Genomic DNA, 14,258 nt, shown 5'->3' on the forward strand with positions numbered 1-14,258 from the left:
GGGCACAGCCTCTGTGAGCCCTGAGGGAGGAAGAGTGATTCAGGTGGCTGCCTAGGTGACCTCCACAAATACACATTATTCAGCCTGATGCATTCCAGGTGGAGATCTTCACAGCTTTGACAGCTACCATGAGTTGGGATTTGTGGTACCCCTGCAAACCAGTAAAAAGCAGCACTAGCTAACGGTTTTATAACACAATAAAGCCTCATTGTTAGTTCAAGTTGTAAATAAAAATGATTAACTTCGTTAAAAGTGAAGATATTTGCTGTAAATCATATTATGCTAACAGTGCCGATAGGCTAGCTTTACACAACATCATCTTATCCTACAAAAAAATTTATAATTAACTTGGCCATTTGTCATCTCAGAATCAGTTGGTTCTTACAGCACTTACATAGAGAGAATCAGAAATTAAAGATTTTTCAACAACTATTTGGGAAACACTTAACAAATGACATATTTTTCTCACCATCTAGTCAGCCATCCAAAAATATATTATTGCATAGCATAAGCATCCTAAGACTTTATTGATCTGAAATTGAAAATAAAGGAGTAATCACATTCAATGGACCATCAATTGATATACTTCTCAACTCAATAAATTCTGTTTCAGATATCACTTCAGTTCATGACTTGTTTGCCATTTGTTTGCCATAGATTAATAGTGTGTACAAGAAAAGGGGTAAAGTCCTTGTAATAATTTTTATACTTTGGCAGAGCTTTCTGATTAAATTAATTTGTCTCCACAATATGCTGAGAGTTGGGGGACAGAAAGTGCTTATCGTAAGTGGCTAAAATGAGTCAGAGGAGGGAGAGGAGGGGGCAGGACAATCCGTACTTGGAGCAGCATCTCCTTTTTCTTTCACTGGTTACAAGCATGATGTAGGATAGCCAATAGGAAATATGTCTAGATTTTGGACTTTCTTATAGGAGACATAAGTCTTTGGAGGCAAACTGTCTTGATAGGATCTCCAACTTTTCTATTTAAGACATGTGATCTTGACAAGTGACTTCATTCTCTCTGAACCTGTTTTTTTCTGTGTAGAATATGGATAATCCATAACTCATACAATTTCTAGAAGGGTTAAGTTAAATGGCCTATGCCTTCGAAAATGTTATTTAACATAATGGATCAGGCAAATCAGTCAGAGAATATATTATATACCTTTTGTCACTTTGGATTGTTTAAAAACATGGAGCAAACAAGACACTCTATAAACCTTAAATATTTAGTAATGTGAACATAATTATTGCATTTACTTGTAACTTATCATATCAAAATAAAAATTTGTGGTGCATACTTTTAATTTTTTTTAAAAGCACTAAGAGCACATTTAGGAATAACATTGATCGGGTGTCCGGCAGATGTGGGTGGGGGAGGGGATAGGTGTATACATACATAATGAGTGCCATGCGCACTGTCTAGGGGATGGACACATTTGAAGCTCTGACTCAGGGGGATGGGGGAGCAAGGACAATATACATAACCTAAACTTTTGTACCCTGACAATATGCTGAAGTAAGAATAAAAAAAAGCATTATGTAATAATTTTTTAAAATAAATGACAGTCTTATTTGGGAAATCCTTGAACTTTGCGATTTATTGGTTGTAATAGCTTCCAGAGAAACAAAGCAAGAGGCTGGCGTCATAGCTGTTTCACAAGGACCCACCAGGGTTGTGTACTGCTCTGGCCCTGCCTTGCCTTGTCACATTTCGCCTTCAATGTGCGCTTCTAGAGGATGTCCTGCTCAGTAGCAAATGAGTATGTCTTATAAAATTTGTGAAATTTTTACAACGTGAAATAGCTTCTGACAGAGTAATTTTCAAATTGTCCCATTAAGATCCACATCCTGGATAGTAGATTGGGCCTCTGTAGTAGTTGTCCCCATTACCTGGTCTTTCTTTCTGTCTTGGTAATAGAATTTTAGTTGAGGACATTTCCCAGCCTCACTTAAATAGTATGTAGAACTTCCAGGAAATATCCTTTAAGGGAAGGAGCCTGTCCCACCTTCCTTTTATCTCCTTCCCTGTGAAAGGCAGATGTGAATATAGGAGCTGGAACAACCATCTTGAACCATGACTTGCAAGCTAGATGTCGAGGGCTGCAGAGTGAAAGATAAGGGGTCCTGCCTTCCTGATGTGACAGACCCCCCTATTAGCCCTGGACTGCTCTGCTCAAAGGGTTATATGGGATTTTGGGGGGGCCTTGTTGAAATGGTCAAACTGTACCTTAACGAATACGGCTTCTTTGATATCAGCACGAATCTGGAGAAATCACAGCCAAGCAGAACAATCACCACTCACCTCAACTACACCAAATCATTTCTCAATTATTATAGTGAGATTATTTAAAACATAATAATGATTTGTTTTAAAGTTTTAAATTGATTCTATTATTTGGACCTTCAACATACACAGTAACTTAATTTTTTTCTTTTTCTTTCCAAAAACTTTTTTTTTTAAAGTGTTTCTATACTGTGTTCCTCACTTTTTAAAAAGTTATTTAGTCTCATATGATAAAGATATAAAGGGAAAACTAATATTGTATCTTTTCAGAGTGAACATATTCTAGACTCTCTGACCAGTGGGTTTTAAAAAACTGATTAGAAAACGTGTTTTTTTTTTTTCTGTAAAACAGTAATGAAATGCTTCCTACTATAGTATTGCTCACTGACTTGCCATTTTGTCCTTCCCTAGTTAAAAGTGTCTTCTGTTTAGTCCTGTACCCATGTGATAAGTTGTGGAATACAGTTTGTACATCACGTCTTTAGCCACAGTGGCCCCTGTCAATGATTTATGATCAAATTTCCTTAATCCCTACTGCTCACACTTAAAGCTTCATTTGAACAGGCTTAGCCAATGTGTGTTAAATGGACAATTCTGGGAAACTGTGAAACTAGTGCGGTCAGACATGCCTGGCTTTAAATCATGGCATTGACACTTACTGTGCTATTTCCCACGGGTTATGTCTTCGACTTCTCTGAGCCCATATCTGTAGATGAGAGCAACAGCATCTATTTCACAGGCCAGTTAAAAACAGTGCTTCATTCTGTGTAGGTAACTCAATAAAAGTGAACCCCTTCCTCTTAACCAGAGTGTTCTGACATAAGGACCATATGTGAGCATGAAAATTTTGACCCCTGACTCTGAGGACTTATTTAGTGTATTTACCTGTTGTTGGTACTGAAGGACGTTTACCGGCCTTGCTCACAGGTGTGCTCACTGGAGCTCTCACCCCCTTTGGAATTACAATGAAATGCATGGGGAGTGGAGGAGGAGCAACTGGGCACTCTGGGGTGTGCTACGGTCCACACAGTTAACTTCTCAGCCCCTCTCTCTCTCCCTCACCCCACCTTGTTATCTCTTGGTGAATTTGGGACAAATTTTCTTGGTGGCTCGGGCTTCTATGACAAGGGTGTCTTTGAGATCAACCATAGCTCACCCCACTCAGACATGTAAGTGGGTATCAGAAGACCTATACTATTTCCATTCTGCAACTGACTAGGCGTGTGAAACTAGACAAGGAAAGAGGGGCAAAGGATATGTTTTGAGTGTTTGCCGTGCACCTTGTCATATGCTAGACAGTTGGTATCATTATGTGATTTTTGTCAAGTAGGCATTCTTACACGCTTTCAGGTGAAGAAGCCAAGGCTTCCCTGCGCTAAGTAACCTGCTCTTAAATCACAGAGTCATGAATTGAACCCAGCACAGGCTGACTTCAAAGCCCCACTCCTTTTGCTATACAGAATGCAGCCTCTTTGATCTAAGTGAGCCTTTATTTCCTCGGGAAAATGGATGTTTTGCAAGGTCCCTTCTACTCTCAAATCCTGTAACTCTATCCTCTTTACCTAAATGCATGAATATAAAACTTACTAAGCTTTTTAAAGACTTAGTAAGTCTTCCTCCAATAAATGTTCACACTATGTTGGACTCAGTATAGTAGGTACTTTTAAGTAAAAGATATAAAAAGAGTAAATACATATAATTGGAAGTAGGGAGCAAAGAATTGGGTACTTACCATTTTCTGTAGGCATCATTTGGCAGGAAACTGCTATTTAAAATCTAAATTCTCTTATTGCTTTATTTTTTTAAAATTCTGATTGTACAAGAGAACACAAACGAAACAATCCAGAATTCACGCTGTGTTGAAAGAAGGGATTCAACAAGTACAACGGATCCCAACAGGAGACATGGTTATAGACATGAGTACAAAAGATCATTAACTTAACTTCATTTTAGTCTTCCTGGGTTGCCTAGGCAGTCAACACAGCAATACCTAACACCTAGCTTCCTTCATTTGTCACACACATTTTAAGTTCAAAGATGTGAGTCTCACACTGATTAAAAAAAAATAAGGACTTCCTTGCCTTCTTTGGTACTATAATGCAATGCTTTACTTCTTTTCTCTCTTGAATAGCAAGGCCAGTTCAGGGGAGATTGCAGGTCTTTGCTGAAGCTCGACTATAATATCCTTCGAGTGGCAAATTCAGTTTTATATTTATGAATACATCTGCCTGAGTCATAATCTGTAAGTTTCCTTCTGGGTCACCAAGAAACGTTGCATTTGATTGGGATTTATTATTTCTATTCATTGCTCCTTGTGTATCTATTTGAACAATAGGAGGCGGCTACTCTTCTTTTTATTTTCCTCAGGTCTGTACTTTTGTGAAACACGTTAGAATTTGAGGGTTTTTTTTTTTTTTTTTTACCTCATAACATAGTAATATTGGATACTGTTGGGAATGAAACGTATTTAAAAGAGATACAGACAATGGTTTTTCAATTGCTCAATGAGCTGTATAGGCAGATTCATGATGGAACGGGCATTTATGTTAAAGGGATAGAGGAGCAGAGGTCACAGCTTCTGAGGCAGATGTTCGGGGAAAATGTAACCTGGTCCCATTCACTGCTGTTTCTTTTTTACCATACAGTCTAGCTGACTCACTTTATAGGGCATATTTTTGCAATGTAAAATCCACCATTTTGATTCCAGGTTTTATTGCCACCTGAACCTCCACGGCACGATGCACGATTTTTACGCACGTGAGGCTTCCACTGGTGTCATGTGCGTCGTGAACTTTTAAGCGACGACAAATGACTCAACTCGCCCCTAGAAATGAAATTGCAGGGCCCCTTGCAACTCTTCCACATTTTGCAATGAATTAGCCCCCAAAATATTTTTTGGGTGTATATGTTGTGCAAGGGCATAAATACTGCAGAAGAGGGGTAACTTGTTTTATTGGTAGCCTACTTCAATTCTCCCTGGCCTATAACCAAGTTTTGACTCATTAAGCACTCATTAATACTTGGTGTTTAAAAAAAAGAAGGCTCATTTAAAGGGCATGTAAACCAACAAACGAAAAGCATAGAAAAGGCATCAACTTCTTCTCCTCCTCATCTGTCATTCCTGCTTCTCATATGGGAGGTTCTCCAGGTCCAGGCTTTCAGACAGATGGTTGTGAAGAAGAAGACATGTGATGTCAATGATCCCTCTGGGCTCTAACATGGTGCTGGGCTACCAAATTCCTTTGCTTTGCTTATTTTTTTATGGTCTCGTCAAATGAGGTTCAGCTGAGTCTCAAAGCCCGGCCTGAAGCAGTTAAGTGTGCTCCACAGCAGCCCTACTCCTGACGTGAGCTCACTCTCAGCTGCAGAAGCGCTCTGTTAACATTGGGGGTAACGCTTTGACAAGTAGTGAGTTGACATTTTGGGGATCAGTTTCCTTCTCAGTGGATGAGCAAGGATCTGCCAGTGAGGCGAGCATGGAGGACTCCCCTACAAGGGTTTATCCCAGTCAGGGGAGGGAGCTGCCGCTGTCCACATCTCATTTGTTTAGATAAGAGCATCGAGACCCAGTTTCATCCTTCTTGACATGCCCCCTTCTTAACTGGAGAGGAAAATACATAACAATCATCGGCAGAGGAAAATCCCTGCCACACAGCTGACACCTAGTTGCCCTTTCTCTTTAAAACCATGGTCAGATAATTGCAAGGTGAACTTTAAAACTATCCTGTTGTAAGAGTGACTGACACCCAGGCATATATATGACTGTTTGATGGATCACATTATACCTTGGCTGTCGTGCTGCTTTCAAACGTACGAAGGATTTTTAATTTAACAGCCACAACAATCGGTAACATTTAGTGGAATCTTACCCTATGCCAAGTGTTCTAAGCATTTTTTAAAGCATTTTCTCATTTAATTCTCATGGCAGCCCACACAGGCAAAAGCTTTAAGGGCGAGAGAGCCTGAGTTTAAATCTTGGCACCATCGCTTTCCGGCTGTGTGGCCTCCCTGTGTCCAAGTTTCCTTTAATTTTTGTAGCTTCTACACTTTCCCCACATAGCAAATGTGGAAACAGAGTCAGAGATGTTAGAACAATAGCCTGGATTTGAATTCAGCCTTCTGAAATAAAATCTCACGTACTTTCTCCTGCTCTCCATTTCCACTACAGCCACAGTTAGTTTAAAAAATTATGTTTCATCAGGCCACAGCACTAATCATGATTGGTCTCCCTCACATTCACATTTGCCCCAATGCCTAACTTCACAGCAATCCATTCACTGCATGGAAGACAGAATGAGCTTATAGACACGTCTAATCATATGTCATGTTCTCCTTAACACCTTTATTGGCTCTCCATTGCTCTAAGGATGAAAACAAAATCCTTAACATAGCCTATAAGGAAAAGTATATTCTAGCAGCTGCCTGACTAATCAGACTGATCTCACAGTACTTTGCCTCTTGCTCTCCTTAATAAGTTAAGAATGGTAGGAAATGTGAGCATCTTGTCACCTGAACCACTTTCCAATGATAAACCTAGTATAAAAAACATTAGACATAATTCATTCCTTGACGACTCATCACCCACTCCCTTATTCAGACGCCCTTATCCAGCTGAAATGTGCACATATGCCCCAACCATTATAAACTGGTGATTTGGGATAGAGAATGTATTTTCCCATAGACTCCGTGTTATAAAAATCACTTAAGTTTCAAGGCCATAAAAGCCTATTTTGCCTACAAGGGAGCAAAACTCTTCTATTGAAAGTGCTATGGCTTCCTGTTTGACAAAAATAACAATACTTGACAAAATAACAATATTTGACAGAATAACAATAGCTAATATTTATTTCCTGCTTAACAAAATACCAGGTGATATATGTAGAATTTTATGCATATTAGCTCCCCCCAAATTTATGAACTAGTTAGTGTCATAATCCCTATTGTACAGATAAAGAAAATGAGCCACATGGATTCTAATAAGGGGAAAAAGTCAAGCTGAGGTAAACTATTAACACAATGATAGTTTTTATAAAAGTCAGGTTTGTAAGCCTCCTCTTCTGACTTCTAACATTAATAGAATAGCAGCTTAAGTTTTAGTAAAATAAGCATAGTTTTGAAGATACTTTTGCTCCTTATTTCATACTTTGAAAAGCAAAAATATAAAATATAATCATTTTTTAATTAAGGATTCAATGCTTATTTCTCAGCCTTTGAAAATTCTCCCATACTATGACAATAAAACAGTCCCTGCTTTTAGTGATTTACATTTGCTTCGCTCTGTTTGAATCTGTGGTGCAAGACCCACCATCTTGATCCACTCATTCAGCAATTTCTGTTAATACACAGGCACAGTCCACTACGCATAGAATGCAGAGTCAATTTCCTTAAGTTTACTCCCCTTAGGACATAGTCTCTAGGAATGCACAGAAATAGCAAAATCCTGGCCAGGTGTGTGCTTATGATCCCAGCACTTTGGGTGAGAGGCCAAGGCAGGAGGGTCGCCTGAGGTCAGGAGTTGGAGACCAGCCTGGGCAACGCAGTGACTAAGACTGTGTCTCTATAGGAAAAAAACAAACAAAAAAATAAACAAACAAACAAAAAGCCATCACCACACACACACACACACACACACACACATAGAAACAAAAGAAACAGCCATTCTAAATGTTTTGTGGTTGTCTAGTTTCTTCTTCTGCCAGCTTGGGATTGCTCCCTACAGTGTGGTGCTAAATCTCTGTTTAGCTTTTTTATTTTTTAAAGGCTTAAGCAGATTCTGCATGTTTAAAAAGATCAGATCTCAGGTTATTAATATTTGAGCAACTGCAGAAAATTAAGCTAAAATTCCAGACAGCATCACTGATTCATTTTCATCTATTGCCTTTGTTGTTTCACACTTTGGGGAATATTTGGCTGGGGTATGTTTGATTTGGAAGAATTATTAAAAAGTGTTTTTATTGCCTACAATGATTTCCAATAATAGGTCAGCAAATGAAGGGATTTAAATACATGTTTTATTGAAAGCTTCAACTATTTTAGATTCAAAGGGATGCTCCATTATAAAACTGTAAGGTTTCACAGAAGCAGAAGTTTCTTAGTTGTTAATTAATGTAAGCAAGATGGATAATTAAATATTGCTTATATATGCAATATTCTCATCATAGATAGTAAGCAAGGAACATGTCATCTATTTTCTTCATTCTATCCTCTGCCCCACTTTTTCCCCAGCACCATGGCCTTCATACCATCCTGGTGTACTTCCCTTTAAATAAATGTTATAAACATATCCTAATACAAAAGAAGATGCTATGCAGTGTTTAAAATATAATATATCCTAGGGGATATATTCTAAGACTCCCAGTGGATGCCTGAAACCACCGATAGTACCAAATCCTATATATACTATGTTTTTTCCTATACGTGCATACCTATGATAAAGTTTAATTTACAAATTAAGCATATTAAGAGATCAACAAAAATACCTAATTATAAAGTAGAACAGTTATAACAATATACTACAATAGAAAAAATCACACACTGTGGCCGTAACTTTTTAGTTTGAGCTGTGACAGCGAACTAGCATGAACTGATTTTTCCTACACAATTTCATGGATAGAAGATTCATTCTTACAATCGATCTTAGCAATCTCACCATACGATCTTTTTTCTTTCTTTATTAAGTCAAGAACTTTCACCTTTTCACTTAAAGGAAGCACTTTTATGGCTTCCCTTTGGCATATCCGAATTGCCAGCATCACTACTCTTGCTCTTTGGGGCCGTCATTAATTGAAGTGAAGGTTACTTGAACACAAGCACTGCAAAATCACAACAGTCAAACCCAATAACCGAGCCAGCTACTAAGTGACTAACAGGTGAGGAGCCTATATAGCATGGACACGCTGGACAAAGGGATGATTCGAATCCTGGGGTGGGGATGGAGTGGAACTGTGCGAAATTATTGTGACTCAGAATGGCCTTCAATTTAAAACTGATGAATTGTTTATTTCTGGATGTTTCCATTTAATATTTTTGGACCATGGTTGACTGCAGGTAATAGAGACTATGGAAGGCGAAACAGCAAGGATGGCTGGGGGGACTACTATATAAACATAATGATGTAGGTTATCACAAAGAATAGTTAAGTATTTTCCTCACATGTTCATAATGGACTTAATAAGCTAAGAGTCTTTAAAATATTGAAATGGTAAACAACTAGTATGGCCCAGCCCCCTACGAGACAGAACCAACATGGGATCCTGTTTAATGCTGTGCCGAAAATTAGATCTTTAGTTGTGGGGAGATGGGACACTAGCAGTTGGGAGGTGCATTGTGCTCACTACAACGGCTATTTACCGACTAGTGCAGAAGTATTCTGACATTTTAACTGACGAATGCCTACACAGGTGCATATTGCCGTACAAAAGCCCTGATCTCAATGTGCGATCAGATGGTAATATGTAGCCTCGGAAACATACCATTTTGCATTTACCATGTTATAATTCTATCTTTGTGTTGTTATTTGAGAGCCTAGCTCTGTGACGTTTCCATCCATGGCTTGTAAGGTAGAGCCCCCACTGAACTTCTTGTGATGCTTATGGCCTTTTGTCACCAGTGCATTCCTTTTTGCTTTGTTAAATGGAATGTGTCAGAACATAGGCAGGGGATACAATTTTATGCTTTACATAATATATTCACTCCCGTATGCCTGCGTATCTGAGCCCTTGTTTCCTTTTCCTGCTAACTACCACAGCAAGTCTGCCCTTCCCACTTCACTCAGTGTGGGCCATTGCTTTCTGTAAGCATGGCAACATCTTCCCCAAGCGTCCTCGCCATGATGTTAAATTCTGTGTCTCAAGACAATGATCCCAGATCAACATATTCTTCTTTACTCACCTTTATGTTCTGTCCTTCATGATCCAGTGCCCTTAGCATGTTTCCAAACACTCTCCTAGCTCCTTCTGGTTCATGTTCACTAGGTCCTACATCTCCTTTGGTGTCCTTTTCCTCCTTTTTTGGATCTAGCACTTCCCTAGCCAGGTTATGTTGTGATTTTAGCTCTAATTGTTGTTCTGGAGGCTGGGATAAATCTTTAGGTAGTAGGTATTGTCTCACAATGCCTGGGCTTCTGTGTCACCTTCACACAATAAGGGAGTACTAGCCTCAGCTAGAGAGGAGTGGGCAACTTCTGCAGGTCTAGAGAGTTTACTAGAAACTGGGGGTTTAGGATTTTCAAGTGCACCCTATATCTCAGAATCCCATTCTTTTCTGGTTAAGGTCCTGACCTTGACATAGAAAATTTTCTTAGGTTGAGATTTCAACCCTTCTCTGGAGCTCTTCTACTTTTTAAAAAAAAAAAAAAATTAAATTAAATTTGGAGACTAGTTCTCATCATGTGTTGCCATCCAGCTCCAATAGATCTGAGTGTCTTTATATGCTGCCAGAGAGGACTTCAGTCTTTCATATCTACTCTGTAACTGGTGATTATCTACCATTACCTTTTATTATTTCTTCCAGAGCATCAGTTGTCCCCATCAATAACCAAATAATTCCATTATAGTGATCTTATATTTCTCAAATAACTGTTACATTGCATCCATTAGTGCATTTCCTTCCACTGTTATACCAACCCCATTCTCTACCAGTAAGCATTTGAACAATTTCACTACTACCTTTGCCAAAAGCACCATATACCACCAGTGATAGGGTCCTCATTGCCAGGAGAATGGCAGGTGGTCAAGCTCCATTTTGGTGTTTGCATTCTCTGGCCACTCCTGGCATCTATCACCAGTTGCTGGGTGGGCTCCTGAGGAAGCAAAATTTGAGGTTGAGACTAACATGCAGGAAAAACACCTGTGGCCAAAGGAAAGCAAACATAATCGGTTGGAAGGAGAAGTTGGTCTGCATGAGATCAAATCTCTATCTCTCTATCTGTGAAAAATCTCTATCTGCAATATCTGTCTATCCATCTGTCATCTATCTTTCCTATTGGTTTTGTTTCTCTGATTATATCCTGACTGATACAGAATTTGGCACTTAAAATGGGATGGGTCCTGAGAAACAAAATCTTAAGAATGAGTCTTTTATATTAATTTTGAGTTTTCTGGTATTGGTTCTCTGATGTGATTAAATTTAAAGGCATTAATGATTCTGTATCCAATGGTAAAGACAGCACTGGTAATCCAAGGTATGTATTGACAATGCAGTAAATCGATTTATGATCTATAGATATCTGTAATCAAGTGCCTTTAAAAGACATGGCACGGTTCTGTGTGACGAAGTATTTGTGGCCTTAAAACATTTTAGTGAAAATATGTAGCATATTGGAATTTGTTCATTGCTCTATGCTGGAGAACTTGAGCCAAAAAAAAAAAAAATCATTGACTCAGTGCTTTAAATTCCCATCTTAAAGTCTATGAAAAGGACTTGAAAACTGCTATGACTGCCCTGAGGGAAACTCTAATTTTTTATAATGGTGGAGTCAAGACTTTTGAAATACCCTTTAGGTGGCTGAACTACAATGTGCATTGAATTCTCAACCTCTCTTTTCTTAAAAGTTATGGCATTGATCGGGAAGGAACAAAATCTGAAAATTAGGATGGGCTATATGGACAGATTCTGATGACCAAATCTCCAAAAATCTTCAGAGCCTTCTTGTCAGTGAACGTAGCTCTTCCACCCCTGTCCGGGTAAGTTACTTTTCCTTTTCCCAAAGGACCTGGAGTGGCCTCTCCTGATGAAGTTTCCATGCAAGGCACTGCTGATCATCCTCTGAACCTGGACCTACCCTTGCCATCCTTCTGGATCTGTAGCCAGACTCAAGTACCAGCAGGCCTCAAAGAATAAGGTACAAATTGTGACCTGTGGTAGGTACAATATTCACCAAGAGAATTGCATGATTTTCCATTTTATCTTGACAGATACTTGGAAAATATATGTACGACTAGATCTTAAGGGTGTGAAATCAAGGTGGAAGGAATATAAAGTTGTATCAGGCCTAATATATTGTTACAGACTCACTAATCAGAGATTCTAAATCCCAGCCCCTCTGCATAAAACATGGAGGGTTGATTGAAATATAAATCCAAAGTTGCCTAAACCAAAAAAGTTAAAAAGCCAGAACTTTCTTGAAATACTTTAGAAGAAGGCACCCAAAGGCTTAGAGTGATTAGAATGCTAATATAATTTTCTCATCTAAGACCTGCTTACACACCTCAGGGGGATCCAAAGGACCCCCTTCATGTATCAAGTTGTGAGAAATAAATTTGTGAGGGAGGATCCCTAGCATCCTTGAAGATTTTTGTGGTAGCTCTCCTCCACAGGTCAGAAATTACAGTTAGAACAGTTACTATAAAGGAGAGGAAAGGCAAGATGGTGGATAAGAAACACCTCCAGCCAGAGTGTCTCTGAGAGAAGGAAAGATTTTAGATGAAAGTGACAAAAACAAACAGGCAGACAAATATCAGGTGAGGGTTGAAAGGAAGGGTGCCTGAACCTACAGGAGACTCCATGGGAAGAGGTTGTAGAGCAGAACTGGAAAGACAAAGGCATTGGCAGGGTCTAAGCCCTGAGAGGCTTGGAGACCAGTGACAAAGGTAGGTGGAGCAGTTAAATTTCCCCTCCCTTGCATCTCTGACTGCTAGTGGGCTCCCGAGCTGCTGGAGAGACCTGCAGACACCAGCCCAGAGAGCAGAGAGCCTCTTATGGACAGGGCATAGGGCTCCCAGCTCCCTTGGGATACCTCCTGCTCCACAGACCCAAGCCAATCAGCAGGTGCCGTATTGCTTCATTCTCCCCTTCCCCTCCCTTACCCTCGGCTGCTGAGAGAGACAATTTAGCTACCACCTGGAGGCATCCACAGAGAATGGGACCTTTTCCTCTCGGGGCCCTGTAGCAGACTCAGGGGTACTCAGACTGTGACCTCCCTACCTATCAGCCCTCCCTGGTGCTGCTTGCCTGGTGACTCCAGCAGAGTGGGGGAAATCCCAAGGCAGAGAGGCATTGATCTAGTTTGGGCACCCAGTGGGTGACTTGGGACCAGCACTTTTCTCCCTGGCAGGGTCAGGTATTGATCTCTGGGGCCAAAGGGACAGGCCTATAGGCCAGATCCTATACACCCAGGTCTCGATCGCATGGCCTGGGGTCACAGAAGGGATATTTGTGAACTAGTCTACTGAGGCAACTGTGCCTTCAGGGACATATCAGAGTGGGTCCTAGCTGCAGTGTGCTTGAGGGGCAATCCTCCTCCCACAGGAGGGTCGTGCTCCCAGCTCAGGCCATGATCCTGGGCAGGGAACCTCCTGGCCTACATCATAGTCAGGGGGGCTACACTGGCTTGAGGTCCTGCCTGCCTGTAGAGGCCAGGGGGAAAAACTGCAGAATAGGGGAGGGTAGAAAAGAGAGAAGCCTGCTCCAGACTGTCAGACTGCGGATCTCAGACAGCCCCACCCCCACAGGCAGACTTTCTGATTCAGTGGGGCCATTTCAGCTGCTCCCTGGCAGCTTTGCCCCGAGGCAGGGAACAGACCTTTGACCCCTGCTAACAGCATTTGTGGAGCTTGAGGGCAAGCTCACCCAACCCAGCCCCACCCAGCCTCACTCCTCCACCCACCCCTGTTGAGCTGGAGAATAAGGACACACCTGGAAGTCCCAGGGCCCCACACACCACTTGGGGCACTAGAGTGCCTCTCCAGAGGAATGAGAGCTGGTTATAAGACCCCAAAATAACATTGTAGCTTGCTCTTCCCAGCAAGCATCACCTACTGACAGGAAGGTCATTCTGCACATCCTTTTACTGCATCTACTGACTCATCATACAGAGTGTGGTCAAATCTCACCCACAAGCACCACCTACTGACTCAGAGATTTAACTGGGCATGTCATTATCTAAATGAAAATCCAAAGGAAAGAAGCAACAACTGCTCCAAATAGTAAGGAATCAGCAAAAGAATCTGGAAGTATGAAGAATCAAACCAAA

This window comes from Eulemur rufifrons, chromosome 8, assembly GCF_041146395.1.
Source record: "Eulemur rufifrons isolate Redbay chromosome 8, OSU_ERuf_1, whole genome shotgun sequence".
Lineage (NCBI taxonomy): Eukaryota > Metazoa > Chordata > Mammalia > Primates > Lemuridae > Eulemur > Eulemur rufifrons.